A 21,119-nucleotide genomic window follows, 5' to 3' on the forward strand; every position below is an offset into this window, starting at 1 on the left:
TAAGTAACACACGCTTTGACCTCAGGAGTACAGCCAACTAAGTACAGTAGATGGCTATTTAAAAAGGAAATATCTCCCAGGATGAGTACTGAGAATGTTCTTTAAATACAATTATTTATACATCACTTAGTACTGGAAAAGGCACTGCTCACCTGAAAACTTAAGAGTTTAAGTAAGTAGCAGCCTTAGGCTTCTAAAAGGTCTGCAAACTCCCAATCGAAAATTACTGCTGCCCCATCAATGTGTCATATAAATGTTGGCATGTTAATTGTGTATTTATAAGATTGTTAATGGTTAGTTAATTTACCGCCCACACTATTATTGTACTTGAAATGATTTAATGTCTGCTGAGGGAGTTAACAACATGTAACAGCAGATGTGAGATTTTTACCTTTCTACACTGTATCCCGATTTAAGCTATTAGCACTCAGCATGCTAAACTGCCAAGGCTTTCTTAAGGTCTTACACATACAATCGCTTTGTCTATTCATAATTATGGGAAAAGTCACAAGAAATTGTGTGTTCAACTTCAGAGTTTAACCAAAACAACCCCTTTGAATTTTAATGTTAGTGAAGATACATTAAAACTCTCAGCATGCTAAAATATATGTTAACTGGAAAGATTTTAGAATTCCTCCAAACCTCTTATTCAGACAATATGAAGATTATTCATCAAGTCCCGATCCACCCACAGTCTTTTAGCACTTGCCATCTTTATCATAAGCAGCTCACAATTTTGACAGACACAAAATATAATGCAATGTCATGGCTCTGACATGAGGCACAAAGGCAAGGAAATTCAGGCAAACTTTTCAACTTTATAAACCCTTACATGAGAAACCTGAAATACTAATATTCCAACAGATTTCAGTAAGACTACACACAAGGTTACTGCTTTGAAGGATAGATTAAGGCAGTGTTTCCCAAATGGTGTTCTGTGGAATTCTGCAGAGTGAAAAATCAGAGTTTCGCAAGAAAATTCTATTACAACAGCAGACTTCTCTGCGGCTCCCTGCCCAGCTGCCGCTGAAACAGTAAAACTAAATTTAATTGGTTTAACGGCCGGCAGGGCAGCAGGAGGGATCCAGCCGTTTAACCAACTGAATTTAGTATTCCATTATTTCAGTGGTGGCAGGGCACGGAGACACAGAGAACCCCTCATTCGCCCTGCTACCTGAGCAGCCACAACACTCTGGTGGGCGTGGTTTGGCTCACCACCCCCAGCAGGCCACCTCCATGCTTCTCTTCCTTCCTCTGGTCACATGTGGCCACCTGGCATAGCTCCCCAGCCAGTGACACAGATGGGCTAGTCCCGAGGGCAGGTTTTGGGCTGAGGCGGGTTAATCCTGGGGATGGGGGTGGCAGGCTTGAGGCTGAGAGGGGTTAAGCCTGCAAGGGGGAGGGGGGTCAGGTTTGGGGGCTGAGGGGGTAAAGCCTGGGAATGGGGTTTCTCAAAATTGTTTTAAGTTTAAAAGGGTTCCATGGCCAAACAAAATTGGGAAACGCTGGATTAAGGAATCTAATTAGCTGGGGTGATGTATCACAGCTCATGTACTCCTCAGACCCATGACTGATTATTGAAGCTCAAGCTGTAGTAAGAAAATTTCAGGATACTGTTACCACTTCAGCAAACCTTAATATTATTTTAGACTTTGCGCTCCACTGGTATCTACAAATTATACTAGCATTAAATAAAGCAATAACTTTTATATATATTCCATACAAAACATTAATACTGCTTTGGTTGTAATAAGAAGCCTATAAAATCAAAACTTTGCTTCCCTGAGTATGATATAATTACATGATCACAAACTACTTATCCACAAACATTTACCTCATTCAGTGTACAAGATACACATTGCTCAGTGATGAGGCAGTTTTTTCTTTATCTTTGTTTGCTCAGCATGTAACTCAATGGCCCACTCTCTGCACGCCATTCAAGTAAATCCCCGATTCAGTGGGCTTTGGGAACAATGGATGTCTGTTAGGCCCCCCACTGCCAAATCCACCAGCTCTCATATCCCCCAGAGAGATTACATAAATGCTAGCGACTCATCGGAGCTGCCAATGGAGGGGCCACTGCCACTGGACTCTCCGGAGTGGCTGCAGGACCTGCACCAGGGCTGAAGCTGCCCCAGCTGGAGGAGCCACTGTTGCTGGAGCTTGTGCTGTGGCTGGAGCTGCTCCGGCTGGAGAAGCCGTGGTGGCTGGGGCTTGTGTCACAGCTGCAGCTCCCACTGCAGCTGGAGGGGCTGCACCATGGTTGCATGAGCCACCATGCAGCTGCAGGAGCCAGCACATACTCCTTCCACCGGGGTGGGGCACATACGTGGGCAGAAGGCACTCGCATATGCACCCCACACCCAGTGGGAGGAGTATGCGGTAGCTCTAGCAGTGGCACCTCTAGCTCTGGGGGAGGCTCCAGAGGTGGCAGCTCTGGCTCAGTGGCTCCAGCAGCTTTGGTGAGTTGCCCATTTTACAGTATTCTGGGGGGGGCCGAGCCTGGGGAAGCCTGGCTGAGGAGGCCACACTATGTGAATACAAGTAAACCCTCAAATTTAACAGAATTTCGGTGTTAAAGGACACCCCTCCTCCACATCAGTCTGTTAAATCGAGTGTTTACTGTACACTGAACAAGGCCTCTCTTTCCCCACAAGTGTAATCACTGTGGTATTAAAGCACCTCACAAATCTTCATGAATTTATCCTTATACATTCCTGTTAAGTTAAGTTGTATCTTCATCATTTTACACATGCAGAACTGACCGACGAAAATGAGGTGTGACTTCAAGGTTGCCCGGGAAGGCTACAACTGTTTCCTGTCTGATTCTTGAGTCTCAGTACACTGGTTTTATCATAACAAAATTCTGCCAGTAGACCACTGCTCCACTTATGACAAAACATGCTATTACTGCACTGAATTAAATAAGATTTCTTTTACATTAGCCTCATTTATAAAAGAGTATACAAAGTAAGACAGAATGCTCTGGATCCCAAACCAATTCACTGCACAACCCCTTCTCATTCAGCTGCCCAAGGAGTGCACAGAATCATGAAGTGATCCCGTGAAAAATAGCATGCAACCTTATAAGTAAAGACACTATCTCAATGCATGCACAGGGACACACATATACAAATGGATCTCTCTACATTTGGGCAGAAAACCTACCTCGTGATTTCTGGGTGCTCTTGGAATCATAATGCTATTTTAACCCAATATTTTGTATTGAATTTCAGGGTTTCTTTTTTAAATACAACGAAAACCTGAAAAAATGCTTCTATATTTGCTGAATAGTAATAGAAATATCCTTCAGTGCACAGTATGAGCAACTGATGGGGTATGACTTCATGCCTCATTCTATACTCACCTATATTATATAATAGAACACAAGATTGCCTTGGAATCCTGCCACTATATACAGTAGATGAAATAAGCGAGGGCTCTGAAAGGGACAAATCCCTTCCCAAATGCTACTCTTTGAAAATCCTGCTTCCATTCATTCAGTCTTTCAAAGATAAATATTCCAGAATCCTCTATGAAACCTGAAATTTTATTCCATTGTTACACACACATATGCGCGCCCACAATGAAATCCTGAGGCATGTATGCCACTCATTTTACGTATGGACATGTGCACTAACAATTGACGTTTGGGGATAAAGCAAAAAAAAAAAAAGTTTAACATAATGCAGTGGATGAAACTTTTATACCTTTATAATGCAGATAAATGACCTCTCAAAACTAGAGTTGATCTATAACAGTGGTTCCCAAACTTTTTGGCATCATGCCCTGCATTTGATTTTTGAGAGACCTTCATGCCCCCCTGCCTATTCTTTACCATCATCCACGCCCCCTGCTTTAACAAAAAATTCAATTAATAATTTAAAATAAACACAAAAACTTTATATAAAATGTTATTTAAAATTAAAAATAAGCACAAATAGTTTTTCTTGGCCCAAAAATTTAATAAAAATTTAATTTAACATTAGAAACAGCAGAAACAAAATGAATTTAATGTGAAGGCTGATGCTGCATTTTCTTCACAAGTTGGCAAATCCTAGGTTTGAAAGATGAAAGTGCGCACTGCAAATAGTTTTTGACATCCAGTCAATTTCTTTGTTTTGTTTTTAATATGAGTAACCTTGAAAAGCTTTTTCCACAGGGGTATATTGAGAAAAATGGAAGAATAATGTGTAGCACTTCTTCCCCAACTTACAAGCACATTGGGAAATATTTTATTCAAAATTCTTCCAAGCTTGAGTTTTTGAAATTCTTTTGCACTTGAATCATATTTTATTTTGAGTGTTTGTTCTTGCAATACTTCTGGCAATGTATTGACATCAACATTGAATGGATTGGTTACTAATTTATGAATGGGGTTGCTAGAAAAGTTGTCTGGAAAATAGCAGATAACAGACAATGAAGCTGTGCCACCCAATCCTGAGACACCCATCAAGCTCTGAAGCCTTAGTGCTGCTCCCCTCCAGGGTCCCCCTAGCTCCTGCTGGACCTTGACCCCTGCTGGGCTGATACCAGCCCAGCCATAGGCTGCAAAGGCTGGTTCCAGCCACATGCTGGACATGGCCCAGGTCCTATGGGCACGAGCTCCACCCCGAATGGGCTGCTGGCATGGCCCCAGAGCTGGAGGCACAGCCCTGGCCCTGCAGATGCCAAATGCAGCCCTGGCTGGGGTGCCAGACACTGTGTTGGCCCTATCCCAGCATGGAGGCAGACTATGGACCGGCCAGGCTAACTGCACAGCTCCCATCTTGTGGATGCCTGATACAGCCCCACCTGTCCAGCTGCCTGAGCCCTGTGCCAGCTGCCACAACTACCCACACTAGCTGCCCACCTGCCTGATCTCTGCGCTGCCAGAGCACCCACCCACCCAGCACCTGCTGGGACCAGCTGCCTGCTTGCCTGCCAGCCGTTGGGGCCAGCTGCCCACCTAAAGTCCAGGTCAGTCATCCAAGCCCCGCACTGCTGGGGCCAGCAGTCTGCTTGCCAGCCCAAACTGGGGACAGCCGCCCAAGTCCTGCACTGCCACAGTCAGCTGCCCAAGCCCCATAAGCCACCCACTCAAGCCCCTCCACTCCCCCAACTCAGGCTCCCCCATTCCCCCATCTAACCCCAACACAAACACTCCCAAATTAAGTGTCATAATGTAGTAAGAAAAGACAAAAAAGATTTTGAGGAACCGCTAGCCAAAAATTCAAAAAATGATAGTAAAATGTTTTTTAAATACATTAAAAGCAGGAAGCCCGCTAAAAAAGCAGTGGGGCCCTTGGACGATAAAGATATAAAAGGAGCGATCAAGGAAGACAGTGTCATTGCGGAGCGATTAAATGATTTCTTTGCTTCAGTCTTCACAGCTGAAGATGTTACAGAGGTTCCTAAATCTGAGCCAGCCTTTTTAGGTGACAAATCTGAGGAACTCTCCCAGATTGAAGTGACATTAGAGGAGGTTTTGGAGTTAATTGATATGCTGAATAGTAACAAGTCTCCAGGACCAGATGGTATTCACCCAAGGGTTCTGAGAGAACTCAAATGTGAAATTGCGGAGTTATTAACAGCGGTTTGTAACCTATCCTTTAAATCCGCTTCGGTACCCAATGACTGGAAGATGGCCAATATAACGCCAATATTTAAAAAAAGCTCTAGAGGAGACCCTGTCAATTATAGACCGATAAGTCTAACATCAGTACCAGGCAAATTAGTAGAAACAATAGTAAAGAATAAAATTGCAAGGCACGTAGAAGAGCACAAATTGTTGGGCAAAAGTCAGCATGGTTTCTGCAGAGGGAAGTCGTGTCTAACTAATCTATTAGAATTCTTTGAAGGGGTTAATAAACATGCGGACAAGGGGCGCCCAGTGGACATAATATACCTAGATTTCCAGAAAGCCTTTGACACAGTCCCACACCAAAGGCTTTTATGTAAATTAGGTGGTCATGGGATAGGAGGAAAGATCCTTTCATGGATCGGGAATTGGTTAAAAGACAGAAAACAAAGGGTTCGAATAAATGGTAAATTTTCACAATGGAGGCGGGTAACTAGTGGTGTTCCCCAGGGGTCAGTCCTGGGACCGATCCTGTTCAACTTGTTCATCAATGATCTAGAAAATGAGGTAAGCAGTGAGGTGGCAAAGTTTGCAGATGACACCAAGTTGTTCAGCACAGTCAAAACCAAAAGGGATTGTGAAGAACTACAAAAAGATCTCAGCAAACTGAGTGATTGGGCAGCAAAATGGCAAATGAAATTTAATGTGGGTAAGTGTAAGGTAATGCACATTGGAAAAAATAACCCAAATTACACGTACAACATGATGGGGTCAAATTTAGCTACGACAGATCAGGAAAGGGATCTTGGAGTTATAGTGGATAGTTCTCTGAAGACATCCACGCAGTGTGCAGCGGCAGTTAGTAAAGCAAATAGGATGTTAGGAATTATTAAAAAAGGAATAGATAATAAGACAAAAGATATCATACTTCCCTTATATAGAACTATGGTACGCCCACATCTTGAGTACTGCATGCAGATGTGGTCTCCTCACCTCAAAAAAGATATATTGGCATTAGAAAAGGTTCAGAAAAGGGCGACTAAGATTAGGGGTTTGGAACGGGTCCCATATGGGGAGAGGCTAGAGAGACTGGGACTTTTCAGTCTGGAAAAGAGGCGATTGAGGGGCGATATGATAGAGGTATATAAAATCATGAATGGTATGGAGAAAGTGAATATAGAAAAATTATTTACCTTTTCCCATAATACAAGAACTAGGGGACACCAAATGAAATTGATGGGTAGTAGGTTCAAAACTAATAAAAGGAAATTTTTCTTCACACAGCGCACAGTAAACATGTGGAACTCCTTGCCGGAAGAGGCTGTGAAGTCCAAGACTCTATTAGGGTTTAAAAAAGAGCTCGATAAATTTTTGCAGGTTAGGTCCATAAATGGCTATTAGCCAGGGGTAAAGTATGGTGCCCTAGCCTTCAGTACAAGGGTAGGAGATAGATGGCAGGAGATAAATCACTCGGTCATTGTCTTCTGTTCTCCTTCTCTGGAGCACCTGGCATTGGCCACTGTCGGCAGATGGGATACTGGGCTGGATGGACCTTTGGTCTGACCCAGTATGGCCATTCTTATTTTCTTATGTTCTTCTCCTCCCTCCCCCCCACCACCCACCAACCCACACTCCTTTGCAGGAGGCAGCTAGCTCCATGTGGGTCTTTGTCAGCAGCCTGCTTTATACAGCAGCTGTGTTGGGTCACCCATGTAAAATGGCAGGGGCTGAGAGCTGGAAGCAAAGGCTGGCTCTTTCTTGGAGTAGGGGGAATGAAGGCAGGGCTGGGTCACCTCATCCCCCCATCACCTGGAATTTCTTCACGCCCTCCAATTTAGGAAACCATAAACTATAATGTGAGGAATACAACCTCACAAAATTCCAGTCTTCCCTGCTACCCCGTGAAGTTTAGTGCTATTCAGAAGGAATCAAAATATTTTCTTAGCAAGAAGATTTCTGCACTTTCCGTGTTCAAAAATTGGACAAAAGTGTGACACTCAGAAAAATACGCTGTAGACTTCTCAAATACTAAATTCCAACTGAACCAGGAAAAATTTGAAAAAGCAGTAAGCAACCAAAAATGACCTTTTTATAATAGAAGCATCTAGTTATCCTCAACTATAGAGGTCACTGCTTGCACTGCCTGTAAGCAGCTGCTTTTATTCCTAAAAGCACAAGAGTGCTGTTGGTACTTGGTACAGTTATGCAACAAGAAAAAAAAAAGCTTGTTATACATTTGAACCTCTAATCAGGCAACTCTGGGAAACAGGGTATGCTGGATTAAAGCGTTTGCCAGACCAGGGAGAGCACTATGGGTATGGGAATTATGGGTGGTGGGGCACTCACCAGGCACCCCACTTCCAGGGGACATGTGGCTTTTTCTCCCAAGCGCCACTCCCTGCTGTTATGGGAACTGTGAGTGAAAAAAGCCTCAGGGGAATTGTGTCACTGTGCTGCCCTTCCTGCAACAGGGATGAGGGAGAGTGGCAGCATGAAAAGCCGCTTCCTCCTCCCCCTGCCAAGATCTGTCCCACAGGTGTTCTCAGATTATGGACATGGAGAGTACAGAGGTTCAAGGGTACAAAAGAGTCACAGAAACTGATAAAATTAGTGTACAATTAATGTCAAAAAATCTTTGCACAATGAAGCACATACGGAACTAATGACAACACTAGTTGCAGAATAATGATTTATGTTTACACACCTCATCTATTTACAAGATATAAATTAAGGTTAATTATCCTACAAAAAGTACAGTTGAAATCAAAAGTGCTCCTTTTTACAAGACACTGCCAAACAAAAAAAAATGATTGTTCTTAGAAAAATATTATTTCTACCATTACAAATAGTTAGCTTACCTAAAATTAAATATTAATGAGCCAGTTTTCATGTTTGCACTGAATTAGGACTCATTAAATTAATATCAATATAGAAAGGGTTAATGAGTTGATTTAGCATAGTACTGTAACCTATGACTAGTTCCACGACCATAAAATATTGTACGTAACGTACTGCTAGGGAGAAACTGTAGAGCTATTGATTTACAGATATCCTTAGAAAACAGTTATGGACTAACACTGCAGATACCTCTAGGTTACAGAAAAATTAGGTAACTTTTCAATATCTTCATCAAAGCACTTGTTCCCATTTTCAGGAAGGCAGAATAATTATTACCAGAAAACTAGTCTTTACCGTAATACTACATCCAGGATAGCTAGATATACAAAATACGCCGCAGTTCTGTGAAAGATCTCACTTTTGGTGGGAAAACAAGACAAATTTAAGACTTGGCAACTGCCATGTAATCTGAAGTTTATACATGGCAAACTGAGATATCTATCATAAAGTATTCTGAAAAGCATAACACCAAACAGCAAATGTTTTTATAAAATATGTGTGCGCACTTGCCCCAATTCCCTCCACCTAACATACATTAAAGCTCCTCAGCTCCATCAGGACTGTTACCTGAACTGGATACCACCTGCTTAATTATACAAGTCTTTTTTGAAATAGCAAAAGAACTGTCATTTGCATGACTTGCTAGACCTCTGAGAAACAAAGATATATATTTACAAATACACATTTTCAGTCGTTTAGAGTGAAATGGTGACAGAACCTTAACTAATACAGCTTTATCAGACCCCACGATAAGCTAGTGTAGCATCCTTGGACAAGAAAACAGCTAATAACAAAAATATGTTCAGATTTCAATTTTTTCTCTCTTATTCTAAAAGAGTTAAAGTATATTTGTAATACAAATATGTATTTATTTACATAACTGTTTATGAGACACTAAATGTATTATTAGTCAAACAGACCTCAGCCTCCAATGCTGAGTTGCACAGAGATGTATGCTCAAACCTTCAAGGCCGCATCTACACTACAACTTCCGGAAGATGATTTTCCGGAAGATCTCTTCCAGAAGCTCTTCTTTCAAAAGAGGATTCCACACACAAAAAAGCAGATCAAAAGAGCAATCTGTCTACACAGACCCTACTCTTTTAAAAGAATGGGCAAGAGATTGAAAAATCTGGCACCATGAGGACTGTTCTTTCGAACAATGGGCCCCCTGAGCATGAGAACACAAGCTTTTTCCCCCAAAAGAATCTTTCAGAACAAGGCACCCTTCCTCATGCGGGAGAGGAATAGTGCCCCTGGAAGAAATGCTGCATTCTTTCGAAAGAACACATTTTGTGTGTGGACACTCCACTTGTTCTTCCAGAAGAGGGCCTGATTTTCCGAAAGGACTTGCTAGTGTAGACGCAGCCAGGGAGTTTTTAAAGTCCAGGATCCGCCTATTGCTGAAACCAGAAAAATCACACTCAGTACTATCTACCCAGTGTGTAAAAGTACCATGACTCAGGTCACCCCAAACCATGAGACTGACTTTAAATACATTTTTTATAAATACAAGATTTGAAGTTTTGTATGTTGACATTGAGCCTTTAAGACAATTTTGACCCAAGATATGCAGGTTAATGAATAAAAGGCATATATGGGATGGATTAAGCCACAACTTTATTAATTTTACACTTGGCACATGTGCTACATGATCACCTGCCATTCTCACATATCAGACATTGCATGAAGTGCTGGTTAGTGGGCTCCATTCACACCATAACTCAGGGAAGGCCCACCTTGGCCTACTCTGAGACACAACTCAACAGCAAAACCTCTCCTTTTTTTCTGCCCATTTCAGGGACATGGTATCATAGAGGCCACCAATATGGGGGGGCAACTCAGTCCAGAAAGACTTCTGGTTGACCCTCTTCATGTAACTTTGAGTTCCACCAGCTAAAAGCCAATATCTCCTTTATCACTGACAGCTGCCCTTTTAACCTTTACGAGCACTGGTCACAAGTTGCAATAAGCTAACAGTTTAATCTTCTGTACTTGAAACTCTGAAATCTGATTGCACTCATTCCAACCAGAAGCCTATGATGCTATGAGGAAGGCAAACAAGCAAACAAACTTATTGCCAATATGGTCCATTTCCTGTTTCCCTAACAGACAGTCAGATCCACAGGATCTTGAAATGTCACAGATCCCGCACAATAACTGAAGAGACAGGTAGGGCAATTAACCAGAACAAGGGGCTTTTGAAACTCCTGAGTAAATTTAAACATGTTTGGGGGCATCCTAGATTCATCCTCCTTCCCCAAGCCAACAGAGAAACAGAAGATTAGAGAAGGGGTTGGGGGCACGTGGCAGCCACCATCCCACCACACGTGCTCTCAGCTATTCTTTCACCACTTAGCCCACATTACATTCCCAGCCATTTGGTCAAAATCCTGTCCCCTTTAAATGCAGTGTGGGGGTATTTCAAGCTTTTCGCTGCAGATGTAAGAGCCAGACACTTGTTTACAAATGGAAAATTAAACTCCCATATAAACACACGACTAGCAGCAGGGGGCTCTGAGAAAAAAATATCAAATATCATGAGAGCTGGCAAGACCATCAGGGTTTTCCTTCCCTTCCATCACTTCCAAGCTCTATTTGGCTCTGAACCCTTTTGCTCTGAATGGTGACTGTCATGAGAACTCCCCATCCATATAACTGCACAGTCTGGCTGACACTATGCCCACACCTACACACCTTATTCCATTTTTTCTCAGTATCTCTTTCCTGCTTGCCCCTGCTCCCACCAGCAGATTTACTCTCCAGTGAGCTATAATACAAGAAAAATTACTTTTAAAATTAAAGTGAATTTAATATCTGAGGTTGGATAGAATGAGGGTAGCCATGTTTGTTGTGAATGTGCTTTTGGTGAGTTCTGAGGGGAGACGTTTAGATGACAATTTCCTAGTAGCAAGAATACATTTCTAAATTCACAGTGGGGCTAGTGAGATAACTTTCTTATGATCATGCAACCCCCTTGCCCACAATGACTAAGGATTGTTATTAGAAATTGTCATACACCATGGTTAAAAAATAACTGTACCATCTTTAGTCATACAAAAGCCTTGGGCAGAATACATTGCTCAACAGAACTGACTATACAGTAGTGTATCAGGAACCGTTTTGAGTTCTGAGTGGAAGGGACAACTCTATTTTAGATCAATAAGTTAATAAATAAAGTTATGCTGCAGTTAATTTTCCTAAATAAAACCAAGATATTTGTGAAGACATAACCACCTTTTTAAAATGACCCTTTAATAAATCTCTTGTGGCTTTAATATGCTATAACGTCCTAGTTTCAAGTTAAAAACAGCTTCAGATTCAATCCCAGAAATAGTCGCTCTGCCACATTCTATGATTTCGCTTTTTAAAAAATGTTTCTCTTTTGTTCAAATAGTAAAATTGAACAGAGAAAAATATTTTCTTTGCTTCAATTTGCTTCACGTTTCAGTAGTTGTGGGTAATTTTAAGACAAAAGAGTAATTTTTAAGTTGACTGTTTCAGAATCTATTATAGCAAAAGTACTATTATCCGGCACCCGCGAGGAATTAGGGGTGCTGGATAATCAAATGTGCCACATATTGGAGCATGCCAGTTAACTCAATGTGTCGGTTACCCAGGTGCCGGATAACCATGCTCTTAGTGTAATAAACAATCAGTTCCTGTTAGATTTGAAAGGAAAAAAATCAAATTTGAAACATCACACAACGTCTACAAAGTTGTGAATAGAAAACATGAATATAAAACAGCTACTTCAATCTCAGAACACAGCAGTCTGGATTGAATAACACAACATTACATGATCCAAAGCTTGAGTCATTCCATAACCCATCGACTTTAAGAACGCCATTGGATGGCATATTTTTAAAGGTCAACACAGAAAGTAAAAGATTAGTGAAGCTGAATACATTTCCCCAACAACACATTAGCTGAAGCAGGAAGGTCAGACCACACACTACAATAGTTTATTAGTTCAGGTAATCTAAAATAAATTTCACAGCGAATTTTGCCTCCACTTATGAAAAATGAGCTCTGGATACCTACATTCTCACGTGTACAGGAACAAACCTTTCCTCCTCTTCCTAGTTTTGGACTTCTGGTACAAGTTTCAAATACTAATATTCCACCTCTCTATTAATATTCAAAAGGTTTGAAAACCATATACTGTATATACAATACCTGAGTACTAAACAGAATCCTGCATATTCAGGATACTGAAGAGAGAAGCAGCACATATGAGCCGTGTCTACACGTGCACACTACTTCGAAGTAGCGGCACTAACTTCGAAATAGCGCCCGTCACAGCTACACGTGTTGGGCGCTATTTCGATGTTAACATCGACTTTAGGCGGCGAGACGTCGAAGCCGCTAACCCCATGAGGCGATGGGAATAGTGCCCTACTTCGACGTTCAACGTCGAAGTAGGGACCGTGTGTGTAGTCATTGCGCATCCCGCAACTTTGAAATAGTGGGGTCCGTCATGGCGGCCATCAGCTGAGGGGTTGAGAGACACTCCCTCTCCAGCCCCTGCGGGGCTCTATGGTCACCGTGTGCAGCAGCCCTTAGCCCAGGGCTTCTGGCTGCTGCTGCTGCAGCTGGGGATCCATGCTGCATGCACAGGGTCTGCAACCAGTTGTCGGCTCTGTGTATCTTGTGTTGTTTACTGCAACTGTGTCTGGGAGGGGCCCTTTAAGGGAGCGGCTTGCTGTTGAGTCCGCCCTGTGACCTTGTCTGCAGCTGTGCCTGGCACCCTTATTTCGATGTGTGCTACTTTGGTGTGTAGACGTTCCCTCGCAGCGCCTATTTTGATGTGGTGCTGCGCAACGTCGATGTTGAATATCGACATTGCCAGCCCTGGAGGACGTGTAGACGTTATTCATCGAAATAGCCTATTTCGATGTTGCCACATCGAAATAGGCTACTTCGATGTAGGCTTCACGTGTAGACGTAGCCATGAAAACTCAAGTTGACATCTCAAACACTCAGCTAGATTTAAGACTGAATGCTAACTAAGAAAAGCTTTTTTACTAATCCTTGGGTTCCTACATTTAAAAATGATAATTAAAACAACCTTTTAATGTGGTTTTAAAAGAAAAATGGATTTTAAAAAAAATTATGATGCATGTGCTGCCTTTATTACAAATATCTTAAAATACTTTCCAGTGTAGGAACATGTAAATCTGTTTTACATAAAATATTTTACTTCTCTATTTATGGACTGTTTTGAATTCTTCTACTTTTGCCATCTTCAGGACACAAATTATAAAACTAATATAGTTTATTTAATGTGTCATAAGGTAGAGGGGGATTGGAGAGAGAGAGAGAAAATTGGAGCTCCCCTGCAAATAACCTGTCTCCACTATTGTTTCTTGGTCTTGTCAAAGCTTTATTTAACCATAAATAAACTGTTCTCTGCTAAACTGAGTTATCCCATATAAAGATTTAAGCAAATAAGTAGAAAAAATGCAGATATTATAAATTAGAGCAGACAAATCTGTATCTAGACTCATGCCTGCAAAGAGCATTCTATCAATATAGTGAAATGCTAATCTCCTAATTAACAACCTAATTAGGTAATTATGGCTTTGCAGAGGGATGCCTAAATGAAATATGACAACATGGTCACCTCTTTATATGGCACCTGTGGGCCTTTTCAGCTGTCACCGCAAAGAGTGCAATATCAATTTGAACAGATGACAAAGTGTTGTCATTTTTCATTCTGATACTGTACTGAATGGGCTGGATAGGAGCAGTTTACAAAAACAGCATCTTGTCTGGGTTTTGCCCAATCTAAATATGTTCAAACACTTTGCTTAATTTTTAACTTTTATGTTTATATTGATTTTTTTTTTATATTGGGTACTACAGAAGTATAGCAGAGCATATACTCCATAGTCACAAAGTCAGCTATTCATATGGTGCTCGCTATAGCGATGAAACTACCAGTCTTAAAATACATGCTCATTAGTGTTGTCAGAAGCATCAAATACCTGGAGTGTGTTCGTTCATTTTAGTATTTAAAGACTTTTTTTAAAAAATTACAGTGCCTTATGAATTGTATGCTCTCATTATGTTTTTTTAAAATCCTTTTTAGAAATTGAAGTTTCTACTAATATTCAACAGACTTTTGAAGAACTTCAGAAGAACAGATCATCTAGACAGTGAAACTGACTTCTTTATCCACTGAATAGCAGTTCCTGTAAGCCAGGGGTCTACAACCTGTGGCTCTGGAGCCACATGCAGCTCTTTAGGGGCTTCTTTAAGGCTCCTGATACTGTAATTGCAAAGATTAACAAAAACGCTCCTCATTATTTTCGACAAACAGTGAACACATAAAACCCCAACAATGAAATCCTCATCTCTAAAGACCAAATATGTGATTTCAAACAATTGGATAACTCTCCCTTTAATATGCGCAGTGCACTGTGGGATATAACACCGTATCTGTGTTTTGAACATGTTGCTAATGAAGTATTGATTCTGAAAAGGGAAAAGAAGCTTGTGACATTCCTACTGTGAAGGGTAACACACATTTAAAAAAGAAAACTCAAATTAAATGTGAAGTAAAATTGGTATAGTTAAAGTGAGGTTGGAATGGCTTCCAATAAAGAGGAAAATCAAAGATGAAAACAGAAGATTTGCAACGGAGTGGATCCAATCCTTTGCATCTATATTGAATTCGGCTGGACTCCCTTTATGTGTTATTTGCAATGAGAAATTTGCCCACAACAAAAACTACAACTATGAGAGGCATTTTCTCAAAAACAAAACAAAACAAAACAAAAAAAAAACCACTAGTTCTTTCAAACAGTATCTGGTTGGAGATGCCAGAAAAAAAGCCGTGGAGGAGCTGTTACACAAAAGCAGAGCAAAATAAGAACGTTTGCTAAATGAGTGGAATCGCCAAATAGCATAACTGTGGATAGATTTGTGGCAACTCGAGAGACCGTGAAACGAGGAAAGCCTTTCACGGATGGTGAATATATAAAAGAGTGCTTTACCAAAGTATCGGAGCAACTGTTCAGTGATTTCAAAAACAAAAACGAAACTGTTCACAAAATTAGGGATCTGCCATTGCCTGCAAAGACTGTGAGGGATAGAATTCTAGAAATGGCCACATAACACCAGCCAGCAGATTAAGGACGTTAATACAGCCTCAGGATTCTCTCTTGCTTGTGATGAGTTGAGCGATGTCAATGACATTGCACACGTTGCCCTTTTTGGCAGGTATGTGAATTCTGAAGGACCCCAAGAGGAGCTTATTGAGTTGCTGCTGCTCAAAGGCCAAACAAGGAGAAGATATTTTCTTCAGCTGTCATTGACTACCTAAAAATGAAAGAAAGAAAGAAACACGAGCCACATCACCTCAGTTCCGACTGGTGGGGCACCAAGTATGAAAGGGGCACACCAGGGGTTTCCCTGTTGCAGAAAACACTGGATTACAATGTGATATAGTTTCACTGCTTAATTCATCAAGAAGCACTCTGCGCACAAACATTTCCACCTTTCCACAGAAGTGATGACCCTAGTAATTCAGATCATCAACAAAATAGTGGCAAAAGGTTCATTTCTTGAACAGGCCAACTGTCAACATTCTGATCTTCTCCTGTACCATAAGGTACTGTGGCTTTCCAGGGAAAATGCGCTTGCATGTTTTGCAGCCTGTCTGGAAGAAGGGAAGGTATGTGGGCAGGAAAAGGGCTGTGAATATGCAGAACTAACAGATCCTGTAAAGCTACAGGAATTTCACCTCATGGTGGACAGCACTTCACATTTAAATGACCTTAACAGAAAGCTATAAGTAAAAGGAAACATAGCTCTCTTGCTTTTATAAAAGGTGCTATCATTTGAGCAAAAACTAACATTGTTTGCAAGAAACATTGAGATTCACTGGTTCATTTCCCAACACTGAAGCAATTCAAAAAGGCAACAAAAGTATGAGGTTAACATTGTGAACCTAACAAATGTGATACTGAAAATTCAAGAATTCTTTGCTGGGAGATTTCAGGAATATAGAAAGCAAAAGGTAACTTTGTCATTTGTGTTGAAACCCCTTGAAGCTGACAGATCTATATTCAACTTTTCAACATCCACAGGAGTGGATCAAGCAGAACTGAAACTATGTGATTTGCAGGACAAGGACATGTGGACTCCTAAATTCAGAAGCTTGGCGACTGAACTTGAAGACAGGCAGAAGACCCTGGCAGTTCAACACAGATCAGAATAAAATGTTAGATCTTAGAAAACAAGACCAAATTGTGTTTGAAGTTGGAATTCTTTATTGGATGCCTATAGTAACATGAAGAGATATGCGCTTGGTATCTTGTCCATCTTTGGATCTACTTTCCTCCACGATCAAGTGTTTTCAAATATGAATTTGATAAAAAGCAAACTGAGAAGCCAACTGAATGATGAAAGTCTACAGTCTTACTTGAAAATGAAAATGATAGCAGCAGAAATTGCACTAAAATATTGGTAAGCTAAAAACTTAATCAGTATATTTAGGATGGCAAAAGTAATTAAATGTCCTGTTTCATTAATATGAATTCATATTAGCAGTGTATTTGCTTGAAACAACATAACTGTTGTCTCTATAAGCTTACTGTACTTGACAGGCAGAAGCAGATGACATCTAGCATCCTCCAGAGAGAGAGATTTAGGAGTGATAGTCAGGAAGACAACGGTACTAATGCACACGTGTAAAGTGTGAGAAAACAGACTATGTAAAAAGTTTGTGAATGTCCTGCAGTAAATAATTACAAATCATTGTGCATGCTGTTCTTAAAATAGGGGTTACAAAAAGTATGGTTTATTGTTATTTATTAAGGACCATCTCATTCACATATATTGTGGATCTTGAATTAGTTTTTTTGCTGAATTAAAAAAAATGGCTCTTCTTGCTATTTTGCTTGCCAACCCATGCACTATGGCAGCTTTCGAAATAGGCTCTATTCCCTGTCTATGCAACCCCTATTTTGAAACAGCTATTCGACAAGGGCTACGTCTACACTAGCTCAAAACTTCAAAATGGCCATGCAAATGGCCATTTTGAAGTTTACTAATGAAGTGCTGAAATACATATTCAGTGCCTCATTAGAATGCTGGCAGCCGCAGCACTTCAAAATTGCTGCGGCTTGTCCAGACGGGTGTCCTTTTCAAAAGGACCCGGCAACTTTGAAATCCCCTTATTCCTAACAGCAGATAGGAATTAGAGGATTTCAAAATTGCTGGGATCCTTTCGAAAAGCATCCCTGTCTGGACGAGCCATGTGGCGGCAAGCCACGGCAATTTCGAAGTGCTGCAGCTGCCGGCATTCTAATGTGGCACTGAATATGTATTTCAGCGCTTCATTAGTAAACTTCGAAATAGCCATTTGCATGGCCATTTCGAAGTTTTAGGCTGGCCTAGACACGGCCAAGGAACAGAGCCTATTTCAAAACAAATCAACTGCTATTTTGATTTTTTTTTCAAAATAGCAGTTGGATTGTGTAAATGCTAGCCAAGTTATTTCAAAATAACTTTGCTGTGTAGACACACACTGAGTGTCATTTTATTACTTATATTACATAATAATACACGCCCCTTATTTTGGGTATTATGGCCACAAAACATAATGGTGATGCCATAAGTCTATTCCCTATTTTACTTCAGCTTAACTGAGCTTTTCAATGTAACCCCTTTCAGCAATGGTTTTCTCAAAACATAGAAGTGCCAGAGAATTCAATGCGGTTTACTTGAAAATTAAGTGCACTCTAAGCACAGACAGGTTTAACTTTTTTGGTAATTTGATTTAAATCAATCCACCCTGATAGAAGGTTTTAATTACAACTAATTTAGTTATTTTGGTTCCAACTTGTACATTGACAGGACCTGAGTAAAGGGTAAGATACACTGAAAACAATCTAGTTCACAACTGTTTGAAAACTAAACCAAAAGATGAATGATTTTGGGCACAATCAGTGGTTATTTTAATGTTTCATTTCAAACCTTATTTTTGTCTCAATTACAAAATATACTGCTATATTTCCTACACTGAAATTCCTACAGCATATAAGCACTGCAGCTAGGTGGCAAGCCCTTCTTGTGTGTCAAATAACAAGGCAAAGAACCAGAAAATAAGGCAAAGTGCAATCAGTTTAAATGGTCCACCTGCAAGCACCCTAAACAAACAGGGCAGCATCCCTCACACAGCAGGAAAGTGATAACGTTAATATGAGATTGTAACAGTAGAACACAGAGAAATAAGTTACAGTATTATCCCAGGACACTGTACTTGTGTATGGGAACTAGAAACTCACTATCTGAATTAAACTCTTTCAACAGTAATGCACCTGAGTCCAGGTCTTTAGTCATATGCCTCACAAGACTGTCACAAGTTTATCCCTTTCAAATCACTTCTTAGAAACCAACCTGATCTACACTGTTTACCCCAACTACAACTTACTGTCCATCATCACTACTATATGTTTTTGTGCCATTACAAAGTCCTTCCAAAAAGTTTCGCTGTTTTGAGTATTTTAAAGACCCAAGGGGCCACAAAGTTCTCTATATAGACAGTACTAATTTGTATACATAAAGAACTCTGAAATGTTTACCTAAGTCTCTCAAACATAAGGACAGAACAATGGCTTCCTGTAACCCATGAATTTAGAAGGTCTTTTATTCGGAGAAACAAATGACTACACAGAAGAATCTCACTAACTCACACAAGTGAAGACATTGTGGCAACAACAGGATTTTGTGAATTAGCATCAGAACGGTGCACTAAAACCATGCCAACGTATAATTAGTTACAGTCCAGGTTGCTTCTGATGAAACGGACTAACAGGGCTACGCCTCTGAAGCTAGGGTCTAGTTGTTCGGGGGGCGAGAGGAGGCGCTGTCATTAGGCTCCAGAGTGTGGGGTTCTGCCTTCGACACCTGGATGACAGGGGTCTACTGACGGGGAGCGAAGAAGGGAACGACCCAGCTCTTCCCAGGCTAAACTTGGACTATGGGACACAGCCTATCCCTGCGTTGGGGCTCCAGCCCGGGGCAGCCTGCCACCGCCCAGACAGCGGGACCGGCCGTGCTCGGGGTGCGCGGCGCAGCTGGGACCCGGGACCCTTTCCCACTTACAGGCCTCGCGGGCGCTGCACTCCTGTGGAGACGGGGGCCTCTTCCTGTCTCACCGGCAGGGCCGCTTCCGGGGCTGCAGAAGCCTCCGCCGACGCCAGCTAGCGGTCTGGAAATGCTAACCCGGAAACACATTCTCCCGCGGAAGTGACGGAGCCAGGAAGGCCAGTGTCGCATGCCAGAGGGCGGGGTGAGATGTTGTGTTGTGAGCATGCGCTTGGAAGGTGGCTAGGGAGGGGTTTGTGTCTGCAGGTAGCAGCCGGCGGGCCTCTGGGCGGTGCGTGCGCAGGAAGGCACCAGCTCCCCACTCCTGCCGGGGGACTGTAAGCATCCTTAGGGACCGAGCTGCCCGTGGAAGGCCGGCTCGCTCTTGCAGAGGCGAGCGTTGACAGCCTGGACCGAGCGAGGAACGGCCAGAACCCGTGGGTCTGGGTGGGAAGAGCCAGCGCCAAGCATTTGCGAAAGTAGCAAAGTGAATGAATATTTTTGGCATAAGAACGGACCAGCAAACGCAGCTCGGAAAGTTGTGTCGTGAGGGTGGCTGTGCACCCGTCTTGGGAACAGGATACCGAGTTCATGGGGTTGGGAGGTTCAAAAGGGCACAGGAATTGCCATCCTGCAGCAGACTGGGGTCCGTCTGGTTCGGTGCCTTGTCTCCAACAATGATCAAGATCAGATGAGAGGGAGAAGAGTAGGAATCTTGCTGCGTTTTTTGTAATACCTATTATTGTGACTGATCATTGCTTCCCATGAGTTTGCCTGTGCTTTACTTATTTTCTGTTGACACCTTTTTATTGTTCCTTTCTTACTTTCTATCACACATTAATCTGGGGTAAAAACAAAAAGCAGCCAAGTAGCACTTCAAAGACTAGCAAGATGGTTTATTAGGTGAGCTTTCGTGGGACAGACCCACTTCTTCAGACCATAGCCAGACCAGAACAGACTCAATATTTAAGGCACAGAGAACCAAACACAGTAAGCAAGGAGGACAAATCAGAAAAAAGATAATCAAGGTGAGCAAATTTATCTTTTTTCTGATTTGTCCTCCTTGCTTACTGTGTTTGGTTCTCTGTGCCTTAAATATTGAGTCTGTTCTGGTCTGGCTATGGTCTGAAGAAGTGGGTCTGTCCCACGAAAACTCACCTAATAAACCATTTTGCTAGTCTTTGAAGTGCTACTTGACTGCTTTTTGTTTTGATAGTGTATAGACTAGCACGGCTTACTCTGTGTTACTAATCTGGGGTAGTGTGGCAAAACTTGTGATTTTGCAATGTGTCCTGGTCCTGGTCCTGGTCAGACTCTAGAGGAGATCAAGCCAATCCAAGCTCCTTTAATACCCGTCAATCTCTAGCATTCATGTGCTTCATTCTGGGTTTTGTGGGAGCTGTTGTTTCAGAGAAGGGCAGATGTTTGACCTGCTTGTCTACCATAGAAACGGTTTGTTGGTGCAGCAAGGAAAAAAAAAAACCCTTATGTAGCCAGAAAAATTACCTTGTAGTTGTAGTTTGTATCAGTTCCTCAACCAAAATAGGCACATAACTATACA

At 41.7% G+C, this 21,119-nt stretch overlaps 1 protein-coding gene across 1 annotated transcript in view; it reads right to left on the reverse strand.

The window, feature by feature from the left end:
- The window catches only part of MAPKAP1 (MAPK associated protein 1), a 198,206-nt gene extending 178,504 nt beyond the window's left edge, over window positions 1-19,702 (reverse strand). Inside the window, exon 1 of the mRNA XM_075015555.1 lies at window positions 19,577-19,702. The gene's annotated coding sequence lies outside the window, so the exon portion shown is untranslated. The remainder of the gene's footprint in view (window positions 1-19,576) is intronic.
- Between the last annotated feature and the right edge of the window lie 1,417 nt (window positions 19,703-21,119).

Source organism: Carettochelys insculpta, chromosome 21 (assembly GCF_033958435.1).
Source record: "Carettochelys insculpta isolate YL-2023 chromosome 21, ASM3395843v1, whole genome shotgun sequence".
NCBI classification, from domain to species: Eukaryota; Metazoa; Chordata; order Testudines; family Carettochelyidae; genus Carettochelys; species Carettochelys insculpta.